General features: G+C 38.1%; 1 long non-coding RNA gene across 1 annotated transcript in view; it reads right to left on the bottom strand.

Annotated features, from left to right (window-relative positions):
- Positions 1 to 12,363: 12,363 nt before the first annotated feature.
- The window catches only part of LOC138224244 (uncharacterized), a 143,008-nt gene continuing 136,114 nt past the window's right edge, over positions 12,364 to 19,257 (bottom strand). The window contains exons 2-3 of the long non-coding RNA XR_011182633.1: positions 17,273 to 17,387; positions 12,364 to 14,153 (exon numbers count right to left, since the gene is read on the bottom strand). This is a non-coding gene — a long non-coding RNA (uncharacterized lncRNA). The remainder of the gene's footprint in view (positions 14,154 to 17,272; positions 17,388 to 19,257) is intronic.

Raw genomic sequence — 19,257 nt, 5'->3', positions numbered from 1 at the left:
AGTAGGGTTAATAACTTCTGTTTTAAAAGGTTTCAGATTTGTGTTAAGGTTTGTATCTGCTGTAACTTTTAATATGATGAAGAATATAATTGTGTTTCTACCTGGTTTATCATCTAATATTGTGAATGTTGTACATGTGTGTTGTACCAGTGATGTGGCTGTTGGAATAACTGACGGGTTCAATCTTAATGTTTTCACATTGAAAAAAAATGCATGTGCAGTGTTTATGTTTTGTGGTTTTAAATACATTGAACATGCATTTTTATTTATTTGTTGAATATATAAGATCACTTTATTAGCCATATACAATTTCTTGTATGAGGAATTTGTCTTTTTCTCATACCCCAGCTTGCTTTCCATGAGACACACAGACACAAAGACAGAGAGAAGCTTGGGGTCAGAGCACAGGGTCAGCCATTGTACAGCACCTCTGGAGCAGGTAGGGTTAAGGGCCTTGCTCAGGAGCCCAACGGAGTAGAATTCCTCTGCTGGCTGGTGTTGGTGGGCCAACATAGAGACACACAATGGCATGTACAGCAGCACCAGCAGCCATGATTGCAGCAGGCTATACTAAGATTGACTCAGCATCCCGAATATGGGGTGGGAGACTGTTCCATAAACTAGGGGCCCTGTAACCAAAGGCTTTACTGCCAACTGTTATTTTATTAATTTGTGGAATATGAAGAAGACCTGCATTCTGTGATCTAAGCAGGCGACTTGAGTGGTAAACATTAATAAGTTCCATTAGATAGACAGGCACCTGACCTTTGAGAGCCTTGTAAGTAAGTAGAAGGATTTTGACGTCTGCCCTGTACCTGACACGAAGCCAATGAAAAGAGCTAAGTATGGGGTTATACTGTATGGTCGTACCTTCTGCTCCTAGTAACAATTCTAGCTGCTGCATACTGAATTCACTGTAAGGTGCTGAAAGAGTGATGGGTGCTCCCTGATAGTAGGACATTGAAGTAGTCTAACCTGCTGTATACAAGAGTAATTATTAATTTCTTGAGTGGAGAGAAACTGCCATAGTTTTGCAATATTTCTTAACTGTAGGAAACATGTTTTAGATACTATTTTAACATGAGAGTTAAGTGAGAGCCTTGTGTCCAATATGATGCCTGGGTTATGTGCCGAGACTTTAAGGCAAAGTTTTAAATCCTCTGAGTTAAGTGCTGAAGTTATAGTAGTCCTCAGTACTTGCCTCCAAACAACAGAACCTCAGTTTTATCTCAGAGCTTCACACATCCAAGTCTTTACTTCATTAATGCAATTAACTTTAATTAACTTTAATAGATAGATAGTGATAATAGATAAGTTGTCGTTAGGTGTTAACAAAATATATATTTGAGTGTCATCAGCATGTGAATGAAAGTTAATATTATGTTTTCGTATTATCCTACCTAGAGGCAGCATGTACAGAGAGAACAATATTGGTCCCAGCATTGATCCCTGTGGTACCCCCAAATTGAACTGGTGACATTGACGAAGCAGTACATAATTAGATGTTTGAACATAATGAAAACGATTAGTTAAATATTAAGTAAACCACTTAAGAATAGTTCTACATAAGACAACCTTAAACTCAAGCCTGTGTAACAAAACAGAGTGGTCAAGCGTGTCAAAGGCAGCACTAAGATCTAGAAGCACAAGCACTGTTGCATTCCCCACATAAGTAGCTAACAGAATATCATTTATGACTCTTGTTAATGCAGTTTCAGTGCTGTTGCCTAGGTGGAAACCAGACTGAAATTTCTCAAGTATATTATTTGAATCCAGATGCGATTGCAGCTGGGCCACAACTATTCTCTCAAGAAAACCTTCCAGCCACAGGCACAGCCCTTAGCCGCAGAGCCACCGCTCCGCCAATAGTTTGTCTTACGTATTGTTAAGTCACACTGTGAGACTATATACTGCAATGAGGGGAAAAAAAATCATACACAGGATTTTTTTCTCCCAATCAGGATTTTTTAAGCTGTTGAAGCACTTTCACACTTGCAATGGGGGGTAATATAACAGCATGTAATGCAGTTTATAAACATCAGCCACATGAATTGAATACAAGAAGAGAGTCTACAATTCAAGACATGTCGCACACATGAATCACATGAAGTCATATCCACAGACACACTGTATACAGAAACAGTGGCATACACAACAATGAACTGAGTGTGGTCGGTATACCATATACTGTACATGTACTGTATATACAGTATGATACTGTATGGTTTTAATGCCACTACAGTACAGTATGTATGAAATATATTTCAAGTAAAATTGTTATATGTTATAGATTATAATATAGGTTATTTTAATGCAGATGTAAACCTGAAAGAAGCACATCTTTTTATATTTTTGTATATATCCAACTGAGTAATTTTGTTATTTGTAAAATAGCCCAACTTTAAAAAAAGTAATTTAATATTTAATGTACTATACTATACTGTATAAAATTAATAAAAGTCTAAACAGTATACAACTTAAATTCTGTAATTGGAAAGAAATTCTCACATGAGGCTCAATATTGACCGGAATTCCAAACCCAGCATTTTCTGGCAATAGCCCACATTCTTCCACATGCCTTGTTAAGCATTCACTGCACGACCTGGTAGTTTTTCAAGGCAGTACAGTCTTGCAACAGAATATTTAAAAAACACACATTGTTGTGTGGTGTGTACACCACAATCTGCTGCATTATTGACCATGCATTCTGTTTAACCACAAGGACTGTGCTGTATGAATCTGTTAAATAAAACAATGAGAATTTACTTTTGTAAACCAAAACAAAAAAACTTAACTTTATGTCATTCTGCTGCAGTAATTTAAAAATGGAGCAATTTCAGACTGGCTACCTGCAGAGTGAAACTGCTGTTTAGTTTGGATTGCTACTGAGAAGGCAAAAATGGAAGTGGGATAGATTCTTTTAAAATTTCCTCCTTGACCCTTACAGGCGGTTAGAAAAAGGCAAAGATAATTTGTTTTTAAGTGAGTAAAGCAAATAAACAAGAGATTTCAAAATTTTAAACAATTCTCAGAAATCAGTAAACAAACACCCCTCCTTCTGCTACATTCTCAGCCACACATCCACAAAAATACACCTGCCTCAAATCTCTTTTTCTCAGATAATTATTTTTCCAGTTGTATTTAGCGTTTGATATGAAATTTCATTTAATTATGAAACCTCCTTGGTCTAAAAAAAATTATTTCTCTGTAAAGGAGAAATCACTTATATTCCAGATGGCCTTCTTTCCCAGTTGTCTGTTTATAATTTATGTATTATTCAGCTTCCATAATTGCTTCCTAACTGGGAAACTTCACAAGCTGGTATACAGGAATATATATGCAAATCTACATCCATCCATCTAAACCACAGACCTAAAATTAGAAGAAAGGTCCACTCTTTGATTTAGAGATTAGCATCGTCCAAAGAATTACACAAAAGTAAAACTGACAGTGGAAATATAATCCTGTAAGGATAAACAGATGGATGGAAGCAAATGTGGTCCAGCAATGATGGAAGCATTTTTTCTTCCATCTCAAGTTAAGTGTCTCATTTGTTCCAAATTGGATTCATTTTGTGTTTTGCTGGGAAGATAATTGGTTTCACTATTTTGTTTAAAATTCATTTTTCAGTGGCCTTTGCAGATTGAAATGGCAGGTGTTTTGCTGCACAGGAGGTTTTGTGATCCTTTTGAAAAAAATATTTAAACAGGGCAAGAAATAATTAAAAGGTACAACACAAGTTTCTCCAGGTATAAAACACAAATATTCTAGCAGTATATTAAGGACACACTCCCTGCAGCAGCTTGCTGTCCTTCTGAAGTGTCTGATTCTCAAAGTCTGTTTAATTAAGAAATATTTTGACATTTTCCAACATACAAATACAACACTAATCATGTCTTAGTGCTCTTCAATTGACAGACATTTCATATTGTATAATTTAACCTGACAAAGTGCAACCATTTTGCTACTGCTGTTTAGTTAGTTGAAGTATTTATACTGTATATTCAAATTAAAACCACAGTAGGTTATTTCCATTGTAACTGATGTTATATACAAATGATAATTAACCATTCACAGTAACCATTGTTCTGTTGACGATGTATAGTTTTTAAGGCTTCATCTTCATATAATACAAAACATTGTGAGTTATTTGTCTTGAAATGATTAGAGATCTCATGGCCAAGATTGTCGAATATAATATCAATCACCACAGATTTAATCCATAGCCATACCAAAACTCCACATTCACTCATTTGAAGCAGAGCTTCAAAATGTTGAAATAAATAGAAGAAAAAAAATTTCAAATTTGCTAATGGTGCAGCATATGCACAGTGGGTTGGTAGGGGAAGGCCAGGCTCCTGCTTCTTATGATGTTTTATAAATTAAGACATGCTGCTTGGATACATTTCATTCATATGCAAAGATGCATTAATGCAAAGGTAACACACTGAGAGAAAAGAAGATGTGCCCATCTCATTAAGTAGTTTAGTCATATCATGGAATATTTATTGAAAGCATGCAAGGCCTCTGAATCCAAAAGACCTCCACACACCATTATAGGCTCTTATTTTACCAATATGCTCTGTAAAGTTCAAGAAGAGAGGTTTACAGTGTCCGCAACACAGATTCTTGAGTCTGAGTGAAACATTTGGACACTGTCTAGTAAAGAATAAATACAGTAGCAGTGTGAAGAGCCTTGGGTCTAGGAGGTAAGACAAAAATAGGTAATAGAACTGCAGTAAAAAACAGACCACTGAAATAAAGAAAATTAACTCAAGGTATGCTTTACCAACATGTTCAAGATGAGAAGTACTGTACATAGTCTCTCTGACACAGATTATTGGGTTTGAGTGAAACATGCATTGGTGATCTGCTTTTATCAAAACACACCTTTAGGTATAAGACTAAAGAAAACAAAATCAGAAATGTTAGAAAACAATTTCAGTGTACTACAGTATACTCATAAAATATATACAGATAAATGACTGGGTAAGAATACAAATTAGAACATATGGCAGTAGCAGTAGAGTCAATACACTTAGATGAAAGTGGAATAGACACATAGGTGCAAGAACAGATTGTTGTTAAAACAATAAAACATTGAGCTGAATACAGAGAAAACAAAACCAACCAAGCAGAAGACATTTTTAGAATCAGAAACTCTGGAATCAGTACGTTTGCAGGAAAAGAGTGGATGTGAACAGCCACAGAAAGAGATTTAAAGAAGGATGTTGGAAAGAACTTCATCCAGCTGTGAATTAATCAAAGGTCAGACTGTCATCGTCCAGAGAAACATATTCCTGTATAACACCATTTACATATGCACCAGATTTTATTGTTCCAGGGTGCACAGGACACAGCCGTTTGAACAGGCTGGTTGCATGTTCTAAGCACCCTGAATTAGCAAGTCTTGGTGTTTTTTTTAAGATGCTGCAGAAAGTGACTATGCAGCACTCCACTAACGCATTCTTAGATTTAGGATGAGTCACTATTGGTTCAACTGTACTGTGAGTAAATTAGTGTCTTTGCAGAATTTCTAGAATGACAAGGACAAAACAGAAACCAGAGCAGGTGGGGTGCCTTTGGAGTCTTCAGAGCTCTCTCGGCAGTGATATTCACATATTCTTAAATGGGTACATTGGTATATTCATGAGGTATTCCAGTCTGTACATGTACAGATGTAGCCATTCAAAACGAGCGGGGTATGTCATAACGCTTCATACCGTATAATACCACAAGTAGATAATAGTATCCGGAATTACCGCCAGATGGAGCTAATAAAGCTCAACCTCTCATGTACAGCGTTTGAGCTGTCGCCAGAAAACACCCTGTTTCGACTCCCGATCACTGCCGAGGGACAATCTTTATTCAATTAAGAATTAATAAGTTGTATACTCTTTAGACTTTTTAAATTTAAACTGTATTACAGCATGTAAATCATTATACATTAAAATTGATATATTTTATGAAAGCAAGATTGCTAAGTTTGACAAAAGTACACAACCTACCATATTTATCATAAATATTTTAATTATGCAGAAATATCTTATGCATCAAAATCTTTACCGAAGATATTACTAATAGTATTAATAATTAATGACTTTGGACAAGCTGTAAACTCAAAGTATTACCCTGGTCCACATTCTTTGTAACCATCTTTGTAAATGAAAATACTTTATTTTTTCATTGACAAAAAATAACACCACAGCATTTCGTTGATCCGATCACGCATTCGTTTCCAATCATACTGTTCAAAGTTGTTCTTGAGAATCTCCAATTCATGCCTTTCGCATGCTCATAAAATATTAATTTAGGAACATAAAGTAAACATATTACTGTATGTAAACTATACTGTACAGATGCAGCCATTCAAAGTGCGCGGTACACACACATACCGGAGGTAATTGGCTACGGGGTGGCGCATTATGATGCGCGGTATGTGATTCGTTGACCGAAAGGGGCACTCGTGGTCTGTTGGTCTGTCATAGAAAGATTTACAGTAAACATCTTTACTGTGCCCGTTGTAGTATTGAAAATTTATATGGAATTTTACCACTGAAGGGAAATCTTAGTGCCTGAGCATAAAAAGAATAGGAGCATACTGCAACGCGTGTGAAAGCCATAAACGATATTAATTTTGGAACTTAAACATACAGTATATGGCTGGTCTCGGTACTTTAAAGAAAACATACACACCAGTATTCCATTTCTCCCTAAACATTTTAAGCATCGAAGTCTTTAACTAACGTGATACCGGAGTCAACAAGGATACTTTTAGAATTTGATTAAAAGGGAACATAATATGGAATCGCGTATCTAAAGAAATTAATAACGATATAATTATATTCATGTTGCAAAAAAACTGCAACGGACATAAAAACTCCCTTGCTTTTAACAGAGCATTCCATAGTTTCTAACTACAAAAATTATTTAAACTGCGACACTTATCATACAACCAGAGCTCAAAATATCACAAGGATCCTCTAGAGCACAGCAAAGACTGTATTAAAAGAATCGCGTATCTCAAGAAATTAATAAGATATAATTATATTTGTGTACTGCGACAGGGCTGTGTAGGGCTGTTTCACCTCTCTCTTCATGTGACTCTATTCAAAAGCCATTTAGCAAAGAGGGGATGAGAAGAGTGACAAACTAGTATACAGTACAGTACTTTAGATCTTTTTTTTCTGAACCAGGGAAAATCTGATTATGTTTCTCTATAACAATAATAAAAAACATTGCCACACCCAGACTGTTAAACCAACGCATTAGCATGTCAAAGCCCATTGAGGAGCCGGGCGCAATAACTGTTTTGTCCCTTGATTTGCTGATCTGCATTAATTACAGAAATCGAGTTCCTGCTCTTTGCAGATGACCTGGTCCTGTTGTCGCCCACAGAACAGAGGCTGCGTCAGAACCTGGCACTGCTGGAGCAGCACTGTCAGACCTGAGCGCTGACAGTCAATCTGGACAAGACCAGAGTTATGGTTTTCCAGAAAAAATAGCCAGACCTCCATTAGTCTTCCTGAAATCGTCGGATTATGAACGAATAAAAGCATCTTATTAAAAACACGTTTTCGTTTGTTTGGGAGCTATATTATGTATTTTTCATATGTAAGATATAATGATGTGATCAATTCAAACAAGTTAAGTTTAAAAAAAACTGCAACGGACATAAAAACTGCCTTGCTTTTAACAGAGCGTTTCATAATTGCCAACTACGAAATTTATTTAAACTGCAACACTTATCATTCAACTTTAAATAAACTTTATTTTATATAGTATTTTAAACGAATAAGTAATGAGATTGCTCATAAACCTAATCACTTTTTCTACATAAACACAGCGTGATTGCTCTCTGAAAATGCTTTTTCTTTATATTTAGGCTCAGATTTCAACTATAGATTGTATTATTATAAACTTTCTTGGAAAAATGTATTTTATGTAAACCATGTTTGCTATTAATTCATTTAGGGCTAGAATATGTTCATTGTCTTCCAATCGAGTCGAGTTGACATTAGAAGCTTGCCATGCATGCCTGGACTGTTACACCAACGCATTAGCATGTTAAAGTGATTTCATTGAGGAGCCTAGCTTTCTTAACTAGTAAGTACTGTACTTCCTACTTTGAAAATACCTGTGATACCGGTTTAAGTTGTCACAGCCAGCACTCCCGCAGAGTGGGGGGATGTACTCGTTAATGTCTTAGCCGGAACATATCATTATATCTCATTTTGTATTTCTATAAAAAAATTGTTTGCCCAGCTTAACACTATTGCTGTTGTTTTTATCCTGTACAGCGCTTTGAGGAGCACAGCTTTCTCACCACTTAGATTACTTTTTGATACCATCCTTACACAAAACAGAAACTTCTTGTATTTTCCGATGACATACAAGTGGAAAGATTACAGATTTTAATCGTCTGTTTTCTGAACCAGGGAAACTCTGATCATGTTTCTCTATAACAAAACTTTATTCTAATTAAAAAAAATTATTTTACATATCACCTTTAAAAGTGGCATCTCAAAACAATACAGTAGATGTAAACCACAGATTACAAAGTAAATACCCAGACAAACGCAAACGCGTTTTTAATAAAATGCTTTTATTCATTCAGCAGAGAGAGAGCGTAAAACCTGGGCGTAACAGCTGTTCCTTTTTCTGATCACTCGCTCTCTGGATAAACGTCTCGCCTGTCCTGTTCTTTGTTTTCCTAATTTTCCGATTATGCCTGCTGCGATCCACTCCTACCCTCACACCTAAAGAAGTCTATTTCTTTGCACGGTCCATTGTGCAATTAACCCTTGTATGTGCTGTCCTTAAGGTGATATCACATAAAGGTGATATGTAAAATAATGTTTTTATTATTGTTATAGAGAACCATGATCAGATTTTCCCCCGTTCAGGAAAAAATATCTAAAGTATACTAGTTTGTCACTAGTATACTTTTAATACAGTCTTTGCTGTGCCCTAGAGGATCCTTGTGATATTTCGAGCTCTGGTTGAATGATAAGTGTCGCAGATTAAATAAATTTGGTAGTTGGCAATTATGAAACGCTCTGTTAAAAGCATGGGAGTTTTTATGTCCGTTGCAGTTTTTTTTAAACTTAATTTGTTTGAATTGACTGAGCTCTGTTCTGTACCACACAATGTCTGTTTTTTTTGTGCTGTCCTTTTTTTGTGCTGTCCTGACAAAACAAGGCTCACCAGATAATGTGAATCGAAACCTGTTTTTCTAGCTTTTAAAGTCATGCGATGTGTAAGCGGGAACACATTATTATATCTTACATATAAAAAATACATAATATAGCTCCCAAACAAACGCAAACGTGTTTTTAATAAGATGCTTTTATTCGTTCATAATCTGACAATTTCAGGAAGACTAATGGAGGTCTCGATTTTTTTCTGGAAAACCATAACTCTGGTCTTGTCCAGATTGACTGTCAGTGCTCAGGTCTGACAGTGCTGCTCCAGCAGCACCAGGTTCTGCTGCAGCCTCTGTTTTGTGGGCGACAGCAGGACCCGGTCATCTCCAAAGAGCAGGAACTCGATTTCTGTAATTAATGCAGATCAGCAAATCAAGGGACAAAACAGTTATTGCGCCCGGCTCCTCAATGGGCTTTGATGTGCTAATGTGTTGGTTTAACAGTCCGGGTGTGGCAATGTTTTTTATTCTTGTTATAGAGAAACATGATCAGATTTTCCCTGGTTCAGAAAAAAAGATCTAAAGTACTGTACTGTATACTAGTTTGTCACTCTTCTCATCCCCTCTTTGCTAAATGGCTTTTGAATAGAGTCACATGAAGAGAGAGGTGAAACAGCCCTACACAGCCCTGTCGCAGTACACAAATATAATTATATCTTATTAATTTCTTGAGATACGCGATTCTTTTAATACAGTCTTTGCTGTGCTCTAGAGGATCCTTGTGATATTTTGAGCTCTGGTTGAATGATAAGTGTCGCAGTTTAAATAATTTTTGTAGTTAGAAACTATGGAACGCTCTGTTAAAAGCAAGGGAGTTTTTATGTCCGTTGCAGTTTTTTTGCAACATGAATATAATTATATCGTTATTAATATCTTTAGATACGCGATTCCATATTTTGTTTCCTTTTAATCAAATTCTAAAAGTATGCTTGTTGACTCCGGTATCACGTTAGTTAAAGACTTTGATGCTTAAAATGTTTAGGGAGAAATGGAATACTGGTGTGTATGTTTTCTTTAAAGTACCGAGACCAGCCATATACTGTATGTTTAAGTTCCAAAATTAATATCGTTTCTGGCCTTCACACGCGTTGCAGTATGCTCCTATTCTTTTTATGCTCAGGCACTAAGATTTCCCTTCAGTGGTAAAATTCCATATAAATATTCAATACTTAAACGGGCACAGTTAAGACATTAAATATACATATACATACCGTATACAGTACAGTTTGCAGACGGTAATATGTTTATGTTCCTAAATCAATCTCTTTTATGAGCATGTGAAAGGCATGGTGAACCAATTCTCAAAAATTACTGTACTTTGCATGATTGGAAACAAATGCGTGATTGCGAAATGCTGTGGTGTTACTTTTACAAAGACGGTCAATGAAAAAAAGAATGTGGACCAGGGCAATACTTTGAGTTTACTTTTTACTTATAGCTTGTCCAAGGTCATTCATTATTAATACTATTAGTAATATCTTCGTTAAAGACTTTGATGGCTTCAGCTCAAACATGAGAGGTTGAGCTTTATTAGCTCCACCTTGCGGAAATTCCGGATACTATTATTTTGCTTGCAGTATTATAGGAGAATTTACGGTAACTAGCGGTATTTACCGGTAACTCGCGGTAGACTGCGTACAGCGCACTGGAAAATAATGCGGTATCGCCCGCACATTTTGAATGGGTGCATCTGTATATGGCTGGTCTTGGTAGTTTAAAGAAAGAATTCACACCAGTCTTCCATTTCTCCCTAAACATTTTAAGCATCAACGTCTCACATGTAGTTATTTCGGAAAAATTTTTACGTGCTGCTTCTGACCATGTTACTGTACATTTATATACTGTACAGTACTTTGTGAGAAAAGTGATAGTTTTAAGCTTTTCTGTGAATACGCTCGATACCGGAGTGAACAGAAGCATAGTTTTAGAATTTGATTAATAGGGAATATAATATGGAATCGCGTATCTAAAGAAATTAATAACAATATAATTATATTCATGTACTGTAGCACAAACAGTAGTATAAGACTTTCTATTGATATGTATAAGGCTTTTTCAGTACTTGACACGTGTCTGGTGTGATGGCTTAAGTGACTGACTTATAAGCAAGAGGTTGGATGTTCAAATCTAGCTATCACCATGAGTTTTCTTTTAACAAACATTTCTTTGAAAAACTAAAATAGCAATATTATGGACACACTGTTGACTTTTTTATATTTCTAAATATCACAACATGTTGGAATCTAAGTCATTTATTAATAACAACAGATAGTTTCAAACTGCTGCTGATATCATTATCATCAATATGTGAAAAAAGTTAATCCTGTTTTTTTTTATGGTCTGTAGCTCAAATCCTGCTTAACTAAAAATTAGACACAAGAAGAGTATTATTGGACAATGCTGTGAGGCTAAAGAAATCAATAACGATATTAATTCAAAGATACACTTTGAATTAATATCTCCTTCATACATTTTCAGTTTACAGACCATACAAGATCATTTTTTATGAATAATGTCTTCCGTATCGCATTAAAATTGGAATGCTTTTCACAGGTGTAAATCCACCTATTTTCTAACTGGTTCATCCAGGACGGATAACAGTTTCACAACCCACCCTCCCCCCTGCCTGTCTGACTTTCTTTTTAACCCTTCTGTGCCCGAATTGTTTATCGTGCACAAAAAGTGGTCATTAACTATCGTAACCTTTTTTATCGCTTTTAAAGTCATGCAATTTCTAAGTTAAGCATCATTACATCTCATTTTTTATTTTATTTTAATTAAAAAATTAGATTGTATTGTACTTTCTAATGACATTACACGTGGAAAGATTACAGATTACAGATTTTAATAGTCTTTAATTTTGTTATACATTTTAGAAAAGTTTCATCTATGCATACACCACAAAACTATTTTCGATTGTATTTCTGAATGCTATGTATAAAAAAACTTGCAGCTTACTCAACGATTCTAAGATGATCACGAGGAGGTGTATTGAATGTCTAATGGTCGAACCCCATTTTCCCCATTTTGATTAAAATCACAAAAGCGTGTTTAATTAAATGCCTTTATTGATTCACTATCTGACAACGCAATGTAAATCATTATCTTTGCATTCTAAGTCCTGTTGTAACAGAAAGAATAAGGTTCTAGATCCCGAGATGAAGTAAAACAGATGAGTTTATTGCATGCAAGGAACAATAAAGCCGAAGTATTTTTTCCCGCAAGAAACAACAAAACCGAAGTATTGTTCAATGTGCCAGTACAAACTTTTAGGTTATATAGTCCTTGCTTTCTACTTCAGACGTCATTCGGTGTTATGGTAAGGGGGGGAGGGTCATGGTATTTGGCCAGTTAAGAGGCCCTGGCCAAATGGTCAGTTTAAGATTATGCCCCCAGGGGGTTCCTTGCTCGCATCTGGAATCCTTATCAATTAACTCCCTTTCCTGCCATAAACCCCTGTTGCTTAGAAGTCTAATTTTCAGGCAGAACTGACTTAAGTTAACCCTTTTTACATCTTGTCTCTTACTTCATTCCCCCCTTATAAAATATGGCATACGTCAGGACTGCCTATTTTTACACATACAATGTCAGGGCAGATCTTTCCTTTTTAGATGTACAGGCATGCATTACCATGACATTGTGCGATCCACGGTTACAACAAGATGTTATTGATGTTTTTGTACAAGTGATAGTTACAATTATACATATAAAACAATCCTAATCCTACAAATACATAAAGTCCTACCCCAGGACCCAAACGCAGACCTCAGCCATGTGGAGATCTATCGTCAGGATCTTGGAATAGCAATATTGACCCAACTCCAATTATAATTTTTTTTGGCTGATAGATATGCCAACACCCGGAATGTATTGATACCATATCCCCAGTAATGCTCCTCAGGCCTAACAAGCACACTGTTGGTCTTAAGAAGCATCAGACACAGAAACGGTAACAACATCCTTCTTTCTGTTCACTCAGTCTCTGGTGCCATGGGTCGGTGGAAGTGTGATGCGCGGATCCAGCGATCTCATCCTGTCACTCAGATGGCACAATCAGTAGTTAGTGGCACTTGATATTGTCCCTCCCAGCTGGATTGCAACGTCTGGCAGGGTATCTTTTCTTCACCTACACCCACTCGCCAGGTATCCGGTCGTGTCTCCCCTCTGCTGGAGGTCCCCAAGCGTCCGGCACCTGTTCACGAGCCCTGTGCACCGCTTCAGTTAACAAACCTACAATACTTTAATAGAGAGTTAGTGAATTCATCAGTGCGTTAGCCAAACTTGGCCTCCAGGGAGTTTCTTTGGCTGCCCGTGATGATCTCAAATGGGCTCAGTCTCACAGTTCTGTTTGCTCCAGCCCGCAAACTGCACAGGACTGAAGATAGAGCATCTACCCACGGTGTTCCTTCAGTTGATATTTCCTTAGTTGGTCTTTCAGACTGTGGGTGATGGGGGCAATGTGACTTCCAACTTACCCCTAGTGAGGCAATTACAGCCTGGCACACCTTCCTAGTGTAGTATGCCCCTAGATCAGTATCCAAGGGCAGGACAGTCCGTACCACGGGATCATCTTTGTCATACACTTGGGTATGTGCCAGCCCACATCACAACATCATACAACCCCACATTCTTTACACATTTGTTCTAACCACTATTAAACATCTATTAAAAGCCTCAATCGAATTCTCCCTTTTCCCCAATAGAGGTTTCACAGGGGTCTCAGACTCCCGCTCTCCCAGTGCCCCTCATCTGGCATCTGCATCTGCATGGTTGTTACCTTGAGTTACTGGAATTCTTTATTTATTGTGTTATTGACACCTTACTCAAGCTGCTTCTGTCGGCAGCTGTAATACTACAAATCAGTTCAGAGACAAGCCCAGTATTCTTAACTGGAGTCCCTGCCGTTGTGAGAGAATCCTATTTCTCCATAGCCATCCAGAATTGTGGCCTACAGGAAACAAATACATACATTATATACATACTTGTATACAGTAACCCTTTAACATCTTTCTTTTTACAATCTCCCATCAGTGCTCTTAACTGGCTTGCTGCACTGAGGCAGTGGAGGGGCATTTTTCCGATTGTTAGCACCTTAAATTCTGTTGTAACAGCTCAGCCTGTTCTCTGTTCTCCCTCATGCATCAGAGAGGACCCATCAGTAAACAGTATTACATTTTCTTAAATTTTCACGGTCCTCCACCTTTTGGCTACAGCATCTAATGGTATAATAGTGCCTACCTCCATGCTCCTGCGTCAGCACAGCTGCCCAGAACCCTTTTTCCACACTTACATACAAAGAATGGTTGATCCATCTGAGGAAACCCCAGTCTCAGTACCTGTAAGAGAGCTTGTTTCAAATTATTACAGGCGGCTTTTGCTGCTGGAACCAAGGCAATCTTGTCCTTGTACTGCACTCCCCCCTTAAGCAGATCTGTTAAGAGTTGTGCACCCCGTAAAAACATTGCACCCAGGCCCTGTTAAAATTTCACAATGCTAGACACAAAAGGGCCTTATCATAACTGCTTCTATTAGACACTCTAAAGCTGAAGAAACTCAGACTTGTGGGTTTCCTCGTTAGGGGAAGCACTCAGAATACCATCAACATACCGAGTGATCACAGTCAGTTGAAGCCATGTGATACCCTGTTCTGGATAGTCATTCTTTGTAATGCATAATATTCCAACCCAATAGATCTGGGATAAAACCACCCATTAAAATCTGGTACTCGGCAAGTAAAACTTGCTGCCCCAATACTCCTGTGGCTTCCTGCCGTCTCCCCATATACATTACTCTATAGCACACTGTTGAACAGAGGAGTGAAACAAGCATGACAGTAGTGCCCCAGTATCCCCTAACAGAGAAACCAACACTCCATTAACAGTACATTTTTATCCACTGGACTGGGACAGATTTAGGGAGGCTACAAGGGATTTACAGGATCTAATTGTTAGGTAAACAGATCTTCTCACAATACGTTATTCTCCCCAGTCTCGATTCTAAACCTACAGCGTTTCAGCATGTCTGGTTTCGAGACATTCGAATAAATCCAAATTGTTTCCATTATTGCAACTAATTGTATAAAAATACAAAAACTGTTTATCTAACTACTTTTACGTCCACCTGTACTGTACTTATACGTTTCAGGCGCTCTTATATTTTCCAATCTCCTTAAGTTGATTTTCGTCAAGTCTCTTTAGTTACGTCTCTAGCCAGTCCCGCTGGCTAAACACATTCGCACCGTCATTTAGTATACCAAAACTCACAGTTACACACATACATGCCGGCACACAAATTCATAAAACAGACATACACATCGAGAATATATTTTTTTCTTTGTACTACAATGTGCTGTATTCTTGTTTTACTTTCTACATGAGTCCTTTTAAGTCCTGAAGTGCACTCCAGGTTCGCTGCGTTCCTAATTTCGTGTGCGGTACTTTAGCCCACCGGTCAATATCTTCCGGTTTTGGATTTGATCGTATGGGGGAATCAGGGAAGGTAGGTGCGAGTGCGGACCCCCCTCGACAGGGTGCGAGACACTTAGAGTGACGCTGTCATCAACAGCGCCAGCCCCCGCTACATCAAGTCCTTTCCCACTTCGGGTGAGAGTGCGGTACAGATCTGCGGGCGCCCTCCCTTTAAGAAGGGAGTCCCTGTTCCGTCTCTATTACACTCGTACCAGGTGTCATCCCACTTGGACCCCCCGTCTCCATATGGTCACTGTGGGAATTGATCCCAATTATTTTCATTTCCTGCCTGTCTGTTCCCCTATGGGAGAGCAGGATATAACACATTAACTAGTGCAGTGCGACCAGGAACTAATTCTTCTTTTAGTTTCTGATTCGCTTTTGTTCATACTCTTTCGTAGCGAGTAAAGTATCTTTTCTTCCGGGTTTTTGTTTTCCCCGTAAACACACTTTTAAGAAGTCACATCACAATTTCTTTTTTTTTCTCTCATGTATCTGCCACCACTGGTGCCGGCCATGTACCAGGGTGGGAGCTACATGCTTGTGCTTTTGCCAATCAATACGCATATGCTTTCTTTACAGGCATCTGTAAAGTGCATTCCTGCACTCATTCAGCCAAGGGCGTCTGTTACCTCCAGATCTAAATGCCTCTCAGAGACTTTAGAGAGAACTTACACCTCACTGTTCACAGGTAAGGAACGAGACCTCGAAAACCCCCTTTCTTGATCAGTAATTCACCATTCCCAGAACGCCAGCATCGCTGCTTTTGCCCCGGGGTGGACTTACACACTGAGCTCAATCAGGGCGATTCTCGGGTCTCAACGTCCTTTAAATCCTGCTACTTCATGCTTTGCTATTTTATTATGAGGTGTGTTTATGTTAGTGTCGTGCGTGTGTATATGTATTCACAAACAAGGAAAACACCAAAAACATACACATATATATCTTCTACTTCTGTTTCCTTTAAAACAAAAAACCACGCCACGCCAATCCGTGCACGATCAAGGCGTAGCTAATCTCAGGACCCCGGGCGCAATTAAGGCCCACACCAATCCTGGATTATACGTGCATTTAATGCACCATTCAGCTCCAGAACCCCGGGTGCAATTAAGGCCCACACCGATCCTGAGCCTCAGAACTCCGGGCGCAATTAAGGCCCACACCAGTCCTGAATTACGTGCATTTAATGCATCACTTGCTCCAGAACCCCAGGCGCAATTAAGGCCCACACCGATCCTGAGCCTCAGAACTCCGGGCGCAATTAAGGCCCAAACCAGTCCTGAACTTCAAAACTCTGGGCGCAATTAAGGCCCACACCAGTCCTGAACTTCGCAGTAAAGGTCCAAAACCCATTCGAAAACTCCACGCGCAATTAAGGCATACACCAGCTTTGAATGCCTGTACACAATACCGCGGACCGCCTGCCAGACCAAATTTTGGGCTTACAGCAAACCACCCATTACATACACCGGTGTCTTCCCCGGGCCAGAGGAATTCAGGAACTCATGTTTACTCTGTCATCTCGGGCGATTCTCGCAGGGAGCAGAGACTTCCCAGAGAGAGTCGGGACTTTTTTTTTAAAAAAAAGAGGCATCCTTACCTCTTAGTAATGTGAGCGCTGACCATCTCTCCTGCCAATGGGAAGTTCTGCGCCTTCTGGAGCATCCGCCGACTACGCCAAATTTGTTGTAACAGAAAGAATAAGGTTCTGGATCCTGAGATGAAGTAAAACAGATGAGTTTATTGCATGCAAGGAACAATAAAGCCAAAGTCTTGTTTCCCGCAAGAAACAACAAAACCGAAGTATTGTTCGATGTGCCGGTACAAACTTTTAGGTTATATAGTCCTTGCTTGCTGCTTCAGAAGTCATTCGGTTTTATGGTAAGGGGGGGATCATGGTATTTGGCCAGTTAAGAGGCCCTGGCCAAATGGTCAGTTTAAGATTATGCCCCCAGGGGGTTCCTTGCTCGCATCTGGAATCCTTATCAGTTAACCCCCTTTCCTGCCATAAACCCCTGTTGCTTAGAAGTCTAATTTTCAGGCAAAACTGACTTAAGTTAACCCTTTTTACATCTTGTCTCTTACTTCAGTCCCTTAATTCACTTTAGGCATAGCTTTCTCACTAGTTAGATTTATTTTTCATACCATCGTTAAACAAAGCAGGAGCGTATACTAGTTCCTCATGGGATCAAACGTGGAAAGATTGGAGTAATTGTTTTTATTTTTAAACTAAATTTTAGAAAAGTGTAATTTATACAAAAAAGTTGCATTTAATACCACTCGATAGTTATATTAATAGAGATAAGCTCTCTATTAAAGCTCAGATCAAAGATCAAACAGCAATATCTCATACACTGGGACTGATCTGTGATCTGTGATGTGGTTGAGTGTGAATTGTGTTTACAAACAATGTAGACAGAGACTTAGACAGTGGAGTGAAATTCGGCACAGCCAGCACACCGGAGGGGAGGGAGAGAGAGATGCGAGAAACGCGCAGAGCCAGGCAAACACACAATATTAATGTAGGGTTTTCGGGCACACGTGAATTTGCGCCCTACACCCTGTGGTACCGCTGTGTACATACAGTACGAACATGTTGTTATATTTAGAAATATAAAAAATGTCAATATAATGCCAATAATATTTGCTATTTTAGTTTTTCAAAGAAATGTTTATTTGTTAAAAGAAAACTCACAGCAACAGCTGCGTTTGAACACCTGACCTCCGGGTTCTAAAATCAGTCACTTAAACTGTCACGCTACCAATGCGAGTCATGTCACACCTACTGAAACAGCAGCACATATATCAATATAGAATATAGAATGCCTGGCGGAAGTCCTGTGTCCGTCCTATATAATAATGCCACAATATTATAAACGCCCCTTTGGCTGGGCAATCGAATTTCTTAATTAAAAAAAAATAAAAAATGAGATGTAATGATGTGTTCCTGCTTAACTTTTTTGAAATACAGTTTAGAAAAGTGTAATCACTGTATTACAGCATCGTACACATTAAACAAGGCAGTATATTTTAGAAAAGCAAGATTGTTCAGTTGGACAGTATAAAGCAAGTATGATTTTAATGTTTGCAATCGCTATTCTCTAACATTCTAATGTTAATGTGACACTGAAGATATTATTAATAACTTTCTAAATCTGAAGGGAGATCTAAAGGGATCCACACGGTACAGGTCCCTGCTAGAAATCCAGAGGGAAAGAAAGTGATGTCACCTCGCAGGCGAGCAGACACACCCTTTAATATCAGGCGTATGCGTTAAATATATTTAGATCTTTGAATTAATATCGTTATTGATTTCTTTAGTCTCACAGCATTGTCCAATAATACTCTTCTTGTGTCTATTTTTTTAGTTAAGCAGGATTTGAGCTACAGACCATAAAAAAAACAGGATTCACTTTTTTCACATATTGATGATAATGATATTAGCAACAGTTTGAAACTATCCGTTGTTATTAATAAATTACTTTGATTCAAACATGTTGTGATATTTAGAAATATAAAAAAGTCAACAGAGTGTCCATAATTTTGCTATTTTAGTTTTTCAAAGAAATGTTTGTTAAAAGAAAA

This window comes from Lepisosteus oculatus, chromosome 19 (assembly GCF_040954835.1).
Source record: "Lepisosteus oculatus isolate fLepOcu1 chromosome 19, fLepOcu1.hap2, whole genome shotgun sequence".
Classification (NCBI taxonomy): Eukaryota; Metazoa; Chordata; class Actinopteri; order Semionotiformes; family Lepisosteidae; genus Lepisosteus; species Lepisosteus oculatus.
The sequence above is the reverse complement of the archived record's forward strand: the minus strand, read 5'-3'. Positions and strand labels throughout refer to the sequence as shown.